This window comes from Lactuca virosa, chromosome 2, assembly GCF_052849685.1.
Source record: "Lactuca virosa cultivar CGN04683 chromosome 2, Lactuca_virosa_CGN04683_v6, whole genome shotgun sequence".
Classification (NCBI taxonomy): Eukaryota; Viridiplantae; Streptophyta; class Magnoliopsida; order Asterales; family Asteraceae; genus Lactuca; species Lactuca virosa.
The window spans coordinates 100,989,180-101,003,029 of record NC_136427.1 but is presented as its reverse complement, the minus strand read 5'-3'; positions in this window follow the sequence as shown (position 1 = coordinate 101,003,029).

The window sequence follows — 13,850 nt, the reverse complement described above, 5'->3', positions numbered from 1 at the left end:
CTTTGAAAAGGAAAGAATGATCCAAATGATCATGAAATATATATATATATATATATATATATATACATATATATATACATATATATATATATATATATATATATATATATATATATATATATATATATATATATATATATATATAGGATGGGGTTTTCGGTCACCTTGACCGAAAACTCCTTTTTGAGGAGGTTTTCGGTTTGCTTCATGTCTAGAACTTCAACAAATTCATCCTAACCCCGATTCTTTTGATGCATTAAGTTTAGAATATTCCGTTAGTCCAAAAATATTACTGACGTGAACAGAAATAAATCCGAATTGATTTATTTAAACGCAAAGTCTTTCCTAAACTATCAAATTTGACGGAATTAAATAAAAACCCGAATTTGATTAACGGAAATTGAGTAAGGATAACGGAAAAAGTTTCGGGTTGTCACATTATGACTCTTGAGAGTATTTTAGCCATGGATCTGAAAAATGGACTTGAGTGCTTAAGACATTAAGCACTTATTGAGTTTTGATGCTTTTGGAAGTACGCCCTGCGTACTCGGAGTATGCCCTGCATACGAGGTCAACGATAGTGGTCAACATGCGAGGATGTGAGTACGCCCAACATACCTTCGGAGTACGCCCCGCGTACTCACTCTGAGTTGATTCGGTTGAGTTGACTCAGTTGGGTTGACTCAGTTGACTTAATTGGTTTGACCAGTTTGACTTTTACTTTGACCAAGTTTGACCTTAAGGGTATTTTCGGTAATTTGGGATTTTGATGGAGATTGGTCATTTGGTTGGAATAGGTGTTGGTTAGAGAGATGAGATTTGGTGTCGGGACCTAACCAGCTTTTGTCCAGTTTGTGATGTGAGTTTTCCTCACTGTACTTGCAGGTCGAAGGCACTAAGGTCAGTCCTTTGGATTTGATATCCTGTTATGTGATAATATGTTATCGTGTTGTAGTGATCTGTTAGATCGGTATCGTGGTATATATGATGATGCTATGCTTAGTGATTTGTAGAATAACCTGACTATCTGTAGACTGTTATATGATTATCTGTTATATGTGCATATATTCCAACATGATAGTTGATTGGGCCTAGGGGTATTCCAACCCGATGGTTGATTGGACCCGACATGCTGTTATTGTATATGTTATCTGTTTATGTGTTGGTACTTTGGGGGATCTCACTAAGTGTTGGCTTACCGTTTTGGCTTATGTTTCAGGTACTTCGGATGACCGCGGGAAGGCGAACGCATGACTGTACACATCCTCTTGTTTGTGACTTATGGTTTTAGGGGACTCTGATGTTTGAAAATGTTGGAAAACTATGTTTGTAAACAATTTATGATTTTGGGTTGGTTTTAAAAAGTTTAAATTTCTTGTGATTTTTATGGGTGTTACAAGTTGGTATCAGAGCCTTGGTTTGAGTGAATTGGAGGAACACTCATGTGAATCCAGTCTCAAACTAAGGAAAAAGATTTTTTTGAAAAATGATTTTCAAATTGTTTTCAAAATAATCAAGGACGATGCGATGTGTACGATCAGTCGGATCCAATAAGTATACCCCAAATTACCACACTGTTACTTGATATTGTGATATGTTAGAACAACATGCTAGTGATAGGCTAGGGATCTTCAGGAATTGCATGATAGAATTTCCTGATTATATGATGCCTGATAACCTAGGGTTTTTCCTTATATGAAATTGACATCATTATTGTGGTTGCTTAGTGTATGCATCCTAGTTGTACATAACTAAGATTCTATAGCCTGAGAATGTTTGGTTTAGCCTTATTTCCTATTCTTGTTTGATGAAGGGCTTAGGGTAAAATCAGTTATTCGACTATCTATAAGGTCGAGTGTTATGTATGATTAGCATACACGAGTGCTGCAGGGTTGGTGGAAGTTTCATGGATGGGTTGTGTGGGGTCAGTCGGCCAGTTTCGTAATATTTAGCCTTCCTCTAGGAAGTGAGAATTGAGTGTATGCGTATGCTAGTGTGTATGGTTAGGGTTATTTTGATGATCCTCTAAGAAAAATACGGGTAGGTGTGGAAGGTAGTATGGGCTCGTACTACTGGAAGCACAGGACCCGTACGCGTAGCAGGGAAGTCATAACCCCTAGGGCTTTATTGGGAGTTGGTTCCCCTGGTATGATATGCATTTTGTATGATATCTCCCTGGTTTATTTTCAGTATGGTGATGACGAGACAGTTTGATGCGAGATACGGGTCAGGATCGGGAGCTGGTGGCCAGGATAGGCCAACTTAGACTGAGGAGCGACTGAGGGAGATCATGCACGAGGAAGTTGTTTCCATCTTTCGGGAATAGTTTCCAGAGATGTTTGGGTCTATTATGACTACCATGGTGGAGTACTTTGACGAGCGTTATGCTGCATTGTCTGAGGCTGCTTCTGCAGCAGCCACCGCGGCCGTTGCAGCAGCAGGGATTGGTGCTTGGAGAGCATTTCAGTATCGGGATTTCGACAATACGAATCCCCCGACAATTGTTGGAGTTTAGGATCCGATCATAGCCATGAGGTGGCTTTCTGACATTAGGGGATGCTTCTTCACTTGCTCTTGCCCAGCTGACCAGAAGGTCAGGTGCTCTGAACCTTCTTACGAAGGATTGGTGGAGACTTGTTACCAGCTCGTATTCTCCTGAGCAGAGGACTGCAGTGACTTGGGAGCAGTTTTTGGAGATGATCCGTTCTAGATATGTTCCGCAGGCTTAGCGTGAGAGGTTGGCCCAGGATTATTTGGACTTGAGACTGGGGACTAAGTCGGTGACGGAGATCACCAAGATGTTCACAGAGAGGGCCATGTTTTGTCATGAGTTTGCTGCTACTGAGCAAGCTAAGATGAGTCGTTACTTGAGCATGCTCAAGACGAACATCTGGCAGTTTGTATCCAACCGACTTTTTGGTTCATTGTTGGAGTTGCAGGAGGCCGTCAGGCGGCATGCGATTAAGATGGAGCTCCAGACGAGGGAGCAGAGACTGTCCCCGACGTAGTCGTAGCCTGCACTGAAGCGATTCATGCCTAGTAATACTAGATATGGGAGTCAGAAGGTCCACACTTATGGGAAGTATGACAAGGTTCAAAATGGATCTTGTCGATCCTCTTCGGGATGCCACAAATGTGGCAAGGAGGGTCATATTGCGAGGGACTGTCTACGGCTGGCTCCAGTATCCAGCATCAACATTTGTTATCGGTGTGATCAGTTGGGCCATATGAAGGCCCAATGGCCCTTGCTTGCTGCTAGGCTGGTGCAGGCTCCATCGCTGGCTACTTTAAGGATCACGGATGGGAGTCAGGGCAGGACAGAGCCTCCGAGGGCTCGGGGTCACACTTTCTAGTTAATGACAGAGGAGGACAGGTCGGCACCAGACATCATGACCGGTATGTTTCTATTTATATTTCTATTGATTATGTTTTATGTTATGCTACTGTTTATGCTCCTAATAGGTACGTTCTTAGTGAACTCTTTGCTTTCCCTTGTATTATTTGACTCGAGCGTGAGTCGGTCCTTTGTATCTCGATCATTTAGTAGGGAGTTTGATATGCCTATTGGGGAGTTTGAGTGCCTGTTGTGGGTTTCCATCGCCAACGAACACGAGGTTTCTACATCCATAGTGTATCAGGGTTGTATATTGGAGATCTTCGGAGTGCCTTATCCGATTGATCTAATCCCTATCCCTATGGGGGATGTATGTGTGATAGTAGGTATGGAATTGTTGGATTAATGTCTAAGTCCATAACTATATTTGGTATGTACTTGACCCGACCCGGCATGGTCCATTTGGGTTGCACTTCACCGGCACAATTTATATGGATAGTCTTTTGAGAATAGTATATTTATGATTTATATTAATATATTATAAGTTCTAATATATTAATATGGAATCATATTATTTAATTAGTATTGATCAAGAATTAATTTAGAATTAATTAAGTGATCAAAAAGAACTAATTAAATATGGACTCTTATATATATGGAATGGGCCAAGTTCATTTAGGTTGGGCTAAGCTTTCATGGATGGTCCATGGAGCTTTTAACCCATGGATCCTATGTAAATGAAAGGTCATGGGTATTAGGGTTTACATGGATGTAACCCTAATCCTCCATAATATATAAAGGGGTCCTTGGCTCACAAAATTGTAACAAGGGTGTGAAAATAAGAGTGGGCCGATTTTAGTGTGCATATATATTCTCTCAAGTTCTTCCAAGGTGTTTTGGTGATTTGTGATTCCATTTGAGGCTTCCACACTATTGGGGCTAAGCTCTTAAAGCTTGAAGACATCAAGCTACATCAAAAGGTATGTCATCTAACTAGAACTTTGTAGTATAGGTGCTTCATAATATGCTAGTTAGGATGAAACCTTGGAATAGTTAATATTTGCATGTATAATAGAGAAAACATAGATCCAAGGTTTATAGGGTTGCATGTACACCATAGGAGTGTTAGAATGCTCAAAACCCAACAGTGGTATCAGAGCCAGGTTGTTTTCTGTTATATTGATGCAAATGTTTTATTTTCAAGTTGAAAAAAAAAGAAAAAAAAAACATGACGTTTGTCAAATTTTAAAATAATTACTTGTGTTGTGAAAAACGAATTATTTGTAAAATTTGAATCATTTGTTATATGAGATGAATTAGGTCAAATTTAGTAAAAGATAAAATGATATGATTATTTTATTAGTTTTAAAAGTTTGATCTAAATGTTTTAAGGAGTTACATATTTTGTCATAAAATTTTGGAGCTCAAAAGTTTTTTTTTTAAAGTTGTGATCTTAACGGTTTTTGAAACTTCCATAAATTATGGATATGAAAGTTTTTTTTTTTTAAAAAAAAATTAAATTTTATTCAAAGTTTTTATGGAGTGACAAAATTTGGTGTTAATGTTTTAAAGAATTCCATAACTTGTTCTTAAGTTATGGAACATGGAAAGTTTCATCATAAAACACCATTAATTCCATAAGTTATGGAATCCAAAGGTTTTCAAGAATTACAAAACTTGCCCTCAAGTTTTGGAATTTGAAAAAAATGTTTTTTATGAAAAAAAAAAAGAATTGAATTCTAAAACTCTTGGGTTCATAACTTAAACAATTAATTAAATGGTTTTAATTTTCAGTTTAATAATTGGAATTATGATGTTTTGTTGAATAGTTCAAATTAACTCTTATAGACTTTATTAATAGTTAATTAAAACGTTTAATTAAAAGAGTATTATTACTCCATAAATATATGGTTTGAGTTTAATTAAATTAAAAGTCTAGTTTAATTAATAGATTAAACCACCAAGTATTTTAAATGTCTAAAATACATCCTTATACTATTATAATATTAAAAGTTTAATATATTATATGTATAAGAGCAAGTCGTCTTACCATTAGTAGGCCTCATTCACGAAGCCGGTCTATAAGGGGGGTATAAGGTTACTGCCTATAAAATGGCAGTTTAATGGGTGTCCACTCTCACTCACCGTTTCCTTGACCGGTGGAGGGTCGTTAGCCGAACAGGTAGGACAAGGACTATAATTCTCCTTTCATTATAAGTATAATGATAAATACTAAGTAACTAAACACTTATAAATTCCCAATCTTAGTTACTTAGGAAAATGTGAATAAGGTGCTAATCCATGAAATTACACTTTGCACTTTGTTTAAGCTGTTAGTGGAGCGTGTGTGGTTAACCGGCACACTAACCTGGACTTAACAAGGTAGGCAAAGGGTAACTTAATGTTTATCATAGTATCGTTGGAGCGTGTGTGGTTAACCGGCACATCGATTGAGGGGTAAATATTAAGGGTACGAAGTATATTTGCATGGTTACTTCACACCTTGTTTTGTGATCCTCGGCATCCCAGTCACAAAACCTGAAGGGCACACTCGAGATTGAAACATGCCATTGAAAAGTTCAATGAATCTCAAAAGAATCTAGGAGTTTCAAAACTAGTGAATACCTAATAATACATTTCGTTTATCTTGGTGGAAATTGGTGAATCGTCATTCACCTACCTTCAAATATTTTATAGCTTGGATTACGGCATCCCTCTTCCAAGTTATAAAATAGTTTGTTGGGTCCTAGCCTTAATATATCATATTAGGTGTTATATTAAGGACTTAAATCAACTTTACGTGAATTTCTCCCATTGTTCATGTCTGGTTTAGACAACAATGATCTTCCCAAACCAAGTTTTCTTAATGAATATGACTTCCCGAGTTTGGCTCATGGAAGTCATACTTCTCTTCCTCCACCTCCTCCAATTATTCTCCCTAACCCACAAGTTCAAGGTTACTCAAGCCCTAATGGCAAGCAAGGTCTATGTGTGATCACATCTTAGAGATGAAGTCACATATTGACAAGCCGGGAGAGTTGGGTGTCAAAGTCTTGAGAAAGTTGGATGTTCAATCACTTTCTAAGTCACATAGTGAGTTCCTTTGGGACTACTATGAAACAGACTATGACATGAACCTTAATGATCATATCTATTTGCTTGGTGCTGCTGAATCAGCAATGATTTGGAACGATAGTAAAGCAAATTTGATTAGAAGATCAACTTCCCAAAAACTTTATGGACAGTGACAATGGTGACACTGGAAAACTAGAAAAAGCATTCTCTTCCAAATGGAAAAGGATTGGCCATAGTCAACCCGGTTGACCAAATGGTAAAGAGAAAGGCTAAGTCTGAGATAGTCCCATTACCAAAGGGTCCATATGTTTATTTTGCCAAAGGAAGGGGCGTTGATTGCAAAGCTGCCAAATTTACCTAAGGATGTTAAAGTCAATAAGTTTGACTCTACATCAGGTAGAGCCCATTATCTAACTCTATTAAGTTCTATTCTGAGATCCTCATTACATGATGTAACTGGGTCACATGTTGATGTTTTAAAAATCAAAGAATAGAGAGAAATCTTAAAGGAAGTATATGCTGATTCTGATCGCGAAGGTGGATTTCGATCGCATCAGAATTTTGAGCAGTTGCTTAAGAAATTATGATACATTGCTAAGGAATAGATAACAACAATTTTCCATGTGGATTGTAAGGATAAGTTTTTCCACAAAGTTTTAAAATAAAAGAAAATTGTTTAATTTTATTTATTTGAAGTATCCTTACAATGGCATTTGTGGAAAATTGTTGCTTATATGATTCCACTGACAGCAATATTGGAAAATGGATTTGATTCTTTCATTTGTGGTAGTGTGTAAATTTACCAAGTCAGGAAAGTTCCTCATCTCCCAAGTTTCAATTGGACCGAAACTTGGACTCATGCAAGTTGAATAGTATGTAGAATGAGAACTTTCAAGCATTGGAAAATCAAGAATAATTACTTGTTCATATGGATGTGTGAGTCAAGTGAAGGACAAAAGTGATCGAGTACACATTCTTATGTACTGGTCATGTCCACCACAAAGCTCGTTAAGACTATTTGATTTACTAAAGTTTAGTAAATATGGTTATACTTACAAGTTTAAGTATAATTCTGAAACATTGGAAAAGTCTCAATGTATGGCAGAACGAATGGGAAGAATCAAATTAGGCAGAAAGATAAAAGTTTCTCAAATTTGAAAAGATGGGAGAGTACTTTAGTATCATGTTTGTGATCATCTTAATGATTTAGAAATCATATCACAATTAGTCCTCTAAAGGTCATCTTAGTGCATTCTTATGACTAAGAAGAGGAGTCATGAATTGTTGAAATGGTTAGATCAAGAAGATGAGTCATACTTCGTTCCAAAACAATTCTTAGAGTCATACTCCAAGATTGTAACTTGAGTGACGTATCTTAAAGAAAGGTTTAAAACACTTGTCAAATGTAAGAGTAAAAGTGTCCTACTCTTGTACATTTGAAATTGGTAAGTTGTGATGTTTTGGATAAAACAAAGACCAACTAAGGCCAATTGTGTGAAGTGTTTTTCTTGATAAAGAATCCGCACTATCTCTTGAATATTTGGCAAGATAGTTTTATATGTCAAGAGGATAGTGGGAGTCTTAAAGATCCTAAAAAGAATTTCAAGAACTAATCAAGAATAAAACCTGAGGTTCTTCACTAGCACACGACTTGAGGTTTATAACCTATCGTGTTGACATATTCTGTGCCCATTCCAGTTAAAGTTGGGTTTGCATAGGAGTTCTGAAAGTTCTCAATTGGTTGCATAACAACTTGGAAGCAATGGCAGGCCCTGTACTGCCAGGTGGCAAGAAGTTAAGATTGCATAAGTTCAGTCCATATGAGTTTGGATTTGTCATTATCCTTGTCTTGTGACTATGGTTTTGACGATTCACATGGATAAGAACACATACACCATAAAATCTAAGGGTCATAAGGTTTCTCTCCGATTCATGAAAATGATGGTGAGGAAACACTTCCACCAAGTAGATTTGAAGCAGATGGCAAAAGGTCTAAACAATTGAGACTATGATTACGGCATCCCTTTTCATAGTTCTGAAATTGTTTAGACACACATGCATGTTATCTAAGGAAAGGTGTATGATTTTGATATGTTTTATCAAAGCATCTCGTATCAGAAATCTGAACTTTGGTAAGAAAGTCAATAAAGTATTGATTTCTAGAAGTCGAGTTGATTTCTGAGTACATGTCAAAGCTAGTGGGAGCATAAGTGTTATGCTAATAATCATCATGTTAGTGTGAGCATGATAATTATTGTTAGTGTTGCAAGTTAGCAATGTTAATTATAGAAAACAAAAGTTTCAATTCGTGAGGCTACAGGGATTGAAAAAGTTGTTTTGCTATAATTAAGGGAGAGGATATACTTCATTTCAGTTCTAAAGGCTTAGATTGAGACCTTAATCATCTTTAGTCAAGAATATATATATGAATTTCATGTTGGATTGGTTCAACTCAAGGAAATTCTATATATTGCGTTCTCAAAATTCGATTATGATTACGGCATCCCTGTTCATAGTCAAATTTTGAAAACATGGCAAATAAAAATATTGTAGCAAAAGACTGGTCTAGAATCATGTCTTTATGTGAGACATCATGAATCGTGTACCATTTGCTTTGGGTACAGGATCGATTGCATGTGCTATAATATTTGTCATTTCTAAATTTTTCCAAATGCCCAGAGGCATTAAGAAGGGAAAAGGTCTAGAATTGGATATGACTAAAATGATCAAGCAATTGTCGAGGACAATCTGAGGTTTACCAAAGATTGGTTGCTCAGGGACAGTTGGAAGTATAGTGCTAATTTTGGAAGGACCATATTGACATATTCTGAAAAGAGGTATCTCTTATTCAGAAGTGATAGTCAAAATGACAATATGGAGTTGTCTCCATAGGTGGAAGTTATCTGTGTGTAAGATTAGAAAACTTAATGCAAGAAGCATGTCCAAAGCAATGTACTTTGAATATGAGACTTAGTTTCCATGGAGTTGATCTCCATTGGAATACCTTATAATGACTGTTGACAAGTCTTTGTGACTTTGTACATATTCATTACAGGAGGGTCAGTGCATATAAGTTTAAAATCAAAACAGATTTCAATAAATGATAGGAATTTGAAATTCTCACATTTTTCGATAAGGATTTGGGAGTGTGAAATTAGAATCATTGAAATTATGTTCAATTGGTTTATTTCACAAAGTAAGGGTCATAGACAAACATAGAGTGCATACTTGGTGTATGGCAAATCTATTGTTTAAGAAAAACATAGTGTACATGCTTGGAGAATGGGACAACTAGTGTTGTTAATTCAAGTATAAAGTTGATAAAACCAAAACAATGAATAATGAGTAATGAGTATGGTGATAAATAAAAGTGTTTATTTATATTCATAGGATTTGATACCATATTTGATTCATTTATTCTTGTGTTTCACTTTGCATGTTTTGACTTCCAGAATAACTAAGTCGCTCTTCCTGAATGATTAAGTTATTCAAACCATCCACAGTCGGTCATATGTTGGAAGTAGATATGAATCATGACTGTCATGGGTTGGTTTGTAGAGGTCCAAGTTGGTGGACAGAGTGGTGCTACAACACTCATGAGTGCTCATAAGTTCTGAGTATTGGATTCAACCCACGCTCATTTGAATCACTTCATGGATTTTATCACGAGTGATCATGAGATGATAATATCTTATATTCTTAAAACCTAGAGATATGAGTTGTTACTATGACTTGGTTATACATTGATTGCACGAAAACGCATTGGTAACTCGATGTTATAAAACGTGCCTTTGTGTATGATTCAACAAGTAGTAGAACAAGCCATATGAGTCGAAGTTTATCCATTCCTTTTACGTTCGGGATAAAAGCGATATCTGTGGGCCCCTCGATGATTTAGCGATGACACATGTGAGTGCTTGGCCAATCCAGGACTGATTTGATTTGTTCAATCAGTCAGTCATCATAAATCGAAAATCGGGAAACAACAAATGGACAGAGAGAATGATTATAATCCATGTCTCAGTCCATATGATATCTAGAATGGAGGAATATATGATCCCTTATCTAATGGACAAGTCATTGACAAGGTCAGAGTTCGACAACGGCTTTAAGAGCTACGATTGCCAGTTAGGTTTTGAAGTCATACTCAATAATAGTTTTAGACTTATCCAAGTGGGAGACTGTTGGATTAATGTCTAAGTCCATAACTATATTTGGTATGTACTTGACCCGACCCGGCATGGTCCATTTGGGTTGCACATCACCGGCATAATTTATATGTATAGTCTTTTGAGAATAGTATATTTATGATTTATATTAATATATTATAAGTTCTAATATATTAATATGGAATCATATTATTTAATTAGTATTGATCAAGAATTAATTTAGAATTAATTAAGTGATCAAAAAGAACTAATTAAATATGGACTCTTATATATATGGAATGGGCCAAGTTCATTTAGGTTGGGCTAAGCTTTCATGGATGGTCCATGGAGCTTTTAACCCATGGATCCTATGTAAATGAAAGGTCATGGGTATTAGGGTTTACATGGATGTAACCCTAATCCTCCATAATATATAAAGGGGTCCTTGGCTCACAAAATTGTAACAAGGGTGTAAAAATAAGAGTGGGCCGATTTTAGTGTGCATACATATTCTCTCAAGTTCTTCCAAGGTGTTTTGGTGATTTGTGATTCCATTTGAGGCTTCCACACTATTGGGGCTAAGCTCTTAAAGCTTAAAGACATCAAGCTACATCAAAAGGTATGTCATCTAACTAGAACTTTGTAGTATAGGTGCTTCATAATATGCTAGTTAGGATGAAACCTTGGAATAGTTAATATTTGCATGTATAATAGAGAAAACATAGATCCAAGGTTTATAGGGTTGCATGTACACCATAGGAGTGTTAGAATGCTCAAAACCCAACAAGAATGACTGAGGAGGTTTGGTGCCATGATTGATTGTGAAGGCCAGTGAGTGGTAGTTCGAACCCCAAGTGGGGAAGAACCGGTCATCTATGGAGAGGGCACCAGGGTTGGTTCAAGGATCGACAGTATATTCAGAACGGGTGTGTAGGTTATTTGGCTTATGTGGTTGATACTCGGGGTGGGGAGCAGATTTCAGTTTCATAGGTTTCACTTATCTGGGAGTTTGCTGATGTTTTCCCAGAGGAGTTACCCGGTGTGCCTTCTGAGAGGCAAGTTGAGTTCAGGATTGATCTTGTCCCAGGTGCGGCTCCGATTGCCAAGATGTCGTACCGCTTGGCACCACCTGAGATGCAGGAGTTGTTATATCAGCTTCAGGAAATGCTAGGCAAGCAGTTCATCAGACCGAGCAGTTCTCTGTGGGGAGCGTCGATACTGTTCGTCAAGAAGAAGGATGGTTTACATCGGATGTGCATTGATTAACGGGAGTTGAACAAGTTAACGGTGAAGAACCGTCATCCCCTTCCGCGGATTTATGAGCTCTTTGATCAGTTGCAGGGTGCATCTTGGTTCTCCAAGATAGATTTGAGGTCTGGGTATCATCAGGTGAGAGTGAGAGAGGATGAAATGGAGAAGACCGTGTTCCAGACTCGTTATGGGCATTACGAGTTCTTGGTGATGCCATTTGGGCTCACCAATGTGCTTGTTGTGTTAATGGAATTGATGAATCGGGTATGTAGGCCGATCCTCGAGCGATCTATCATTGTGTTTTATTGATGATATCTTGGTGTATTCCATGTCCAGAGAGCAGCATGAGGAGCACCTTCAAGAGCTTATGGGGGTTTTAAGGCGAGAACGACTTTATGCCAAGTTCTCGAAGTGTGAGTTTTGGTTACGAGAGGTCCAGTTCCTTGGGCAGAGGTTATGTGAGGCCCCAGTATTGACCCTCCCAGAAGGGATCGAGGATTTTCTGGTATTCTGTGATGCATCCATCACCGACTTGGGGGCGGTCTTCATGCAGAGAGGACGAGTTATTTCTTATGCTTTGTGGCAGCTGAGGCCGCATGAGACACGATATCCCACACATGACCTAGAGTTGGGGGCAATGGTGTTTGCCCTCAAGATTTGGAGACATTATCTATATGGGGTTCGTTGTACTGTCTACACGGATCACAAGAGTTTGAGATATCTGATGGATCAGCCGAACCCTAACATGAGGCAGCGCAGGTGGCTAGATGTGGTCAAGGATTATGACTGCGAGATCCTTTACCATTCGGGTAAATCAAATGTGGTAGCGGATGCTTTGAGCCGCAAGTCGGATGGATCTTCAGTTGGGGAGATGTGTATGAGGATATCCGTTGATTCTCTGCTTTTGGGATTGATCAGAGAGGCTCAGGTAGAGGGAGTCCACATGGAGAACTAGAAATAGGAACAAATCAGGGGTGAGATAGACATATTTGTCACGGATAGTCGAGGTTTGTTGACCCGGTGTGATCGACTTTAGGTTCTAGTTTCTGGTGGGATCAGGCAGATTCTGTTAGAGGAGGCGCATAACTCTCGTTTTTCTATACACCCGGGAGCTACCAAGATGCATATGGATTTGAGATTGAGTTACTGGTGGTCGTGTATAAAGAGGGAGATAGCATGGTATGCCGAGAGGTGCTTGACCTGCAGGATGGTAAAGGCGGAGCATCAGAGGCAGCATGGCAAGCTGCAGCCTCTGGAGGTTCCCATGTGGAAATAGGAGCAGATCACCATGAATTTTATCACCAAATTGCCGAAGACGGCAAAGGCTTTTGATTCTATATGGTTCATCATGGATCGATTGACCAAGAGTGCCTACTTTTTGGCTATCCGGGAGAGTTCTTCGCCCGAAAAGTTGGCCGGTATTTATGTCCGGGAGATCGTTTCTCGCCATGGGGTCCCGGTATCCATTGTTTCGGACCGAGATGTTCGGTTCACTTCCCGATTCTAGCAAAAGTTCCACGAGGAACTGGGCACAAGATTACATTTCAACACTGCATATCATCCGCAGACCGACGGCCACAGTGAGCGGACTATACAGACACTGGAGGATATGTTGCAGTTCGATGTTATTAATTTTGGTGGGAATTAGGATTCCTACCTACCCATTGCGGAGTTCTCCTACAACAATAGTTATCACTCCAGCATTGGTGCTCCACCTTTTGAGCTCTTGTATGGTCGAAGATGTCATATCATGGTTTTTTGGGGAGAGTTTGGTCACAGGGTTATGGCAAGGACCGAAGTAGTCATTTAGACCATGTAGCTTATCCAATAGATCAGGCAGAGACTGTAGACCACTCAGAGTCGGCAGAAGAGATATGTCGACCGACGTCGATCAGAGTTGGAGTTTCAGGTCGGCGATATGGTGCTCCTGAAGGTCTCACCCTGGAGGTGTGATACACTTCAGGAAGAAGGGGAAGTTGGGTCCCAGGTTCATTGGACCTTTTTGGATGATTGACATGGTTGGCAAGGTGACCTACAGATTG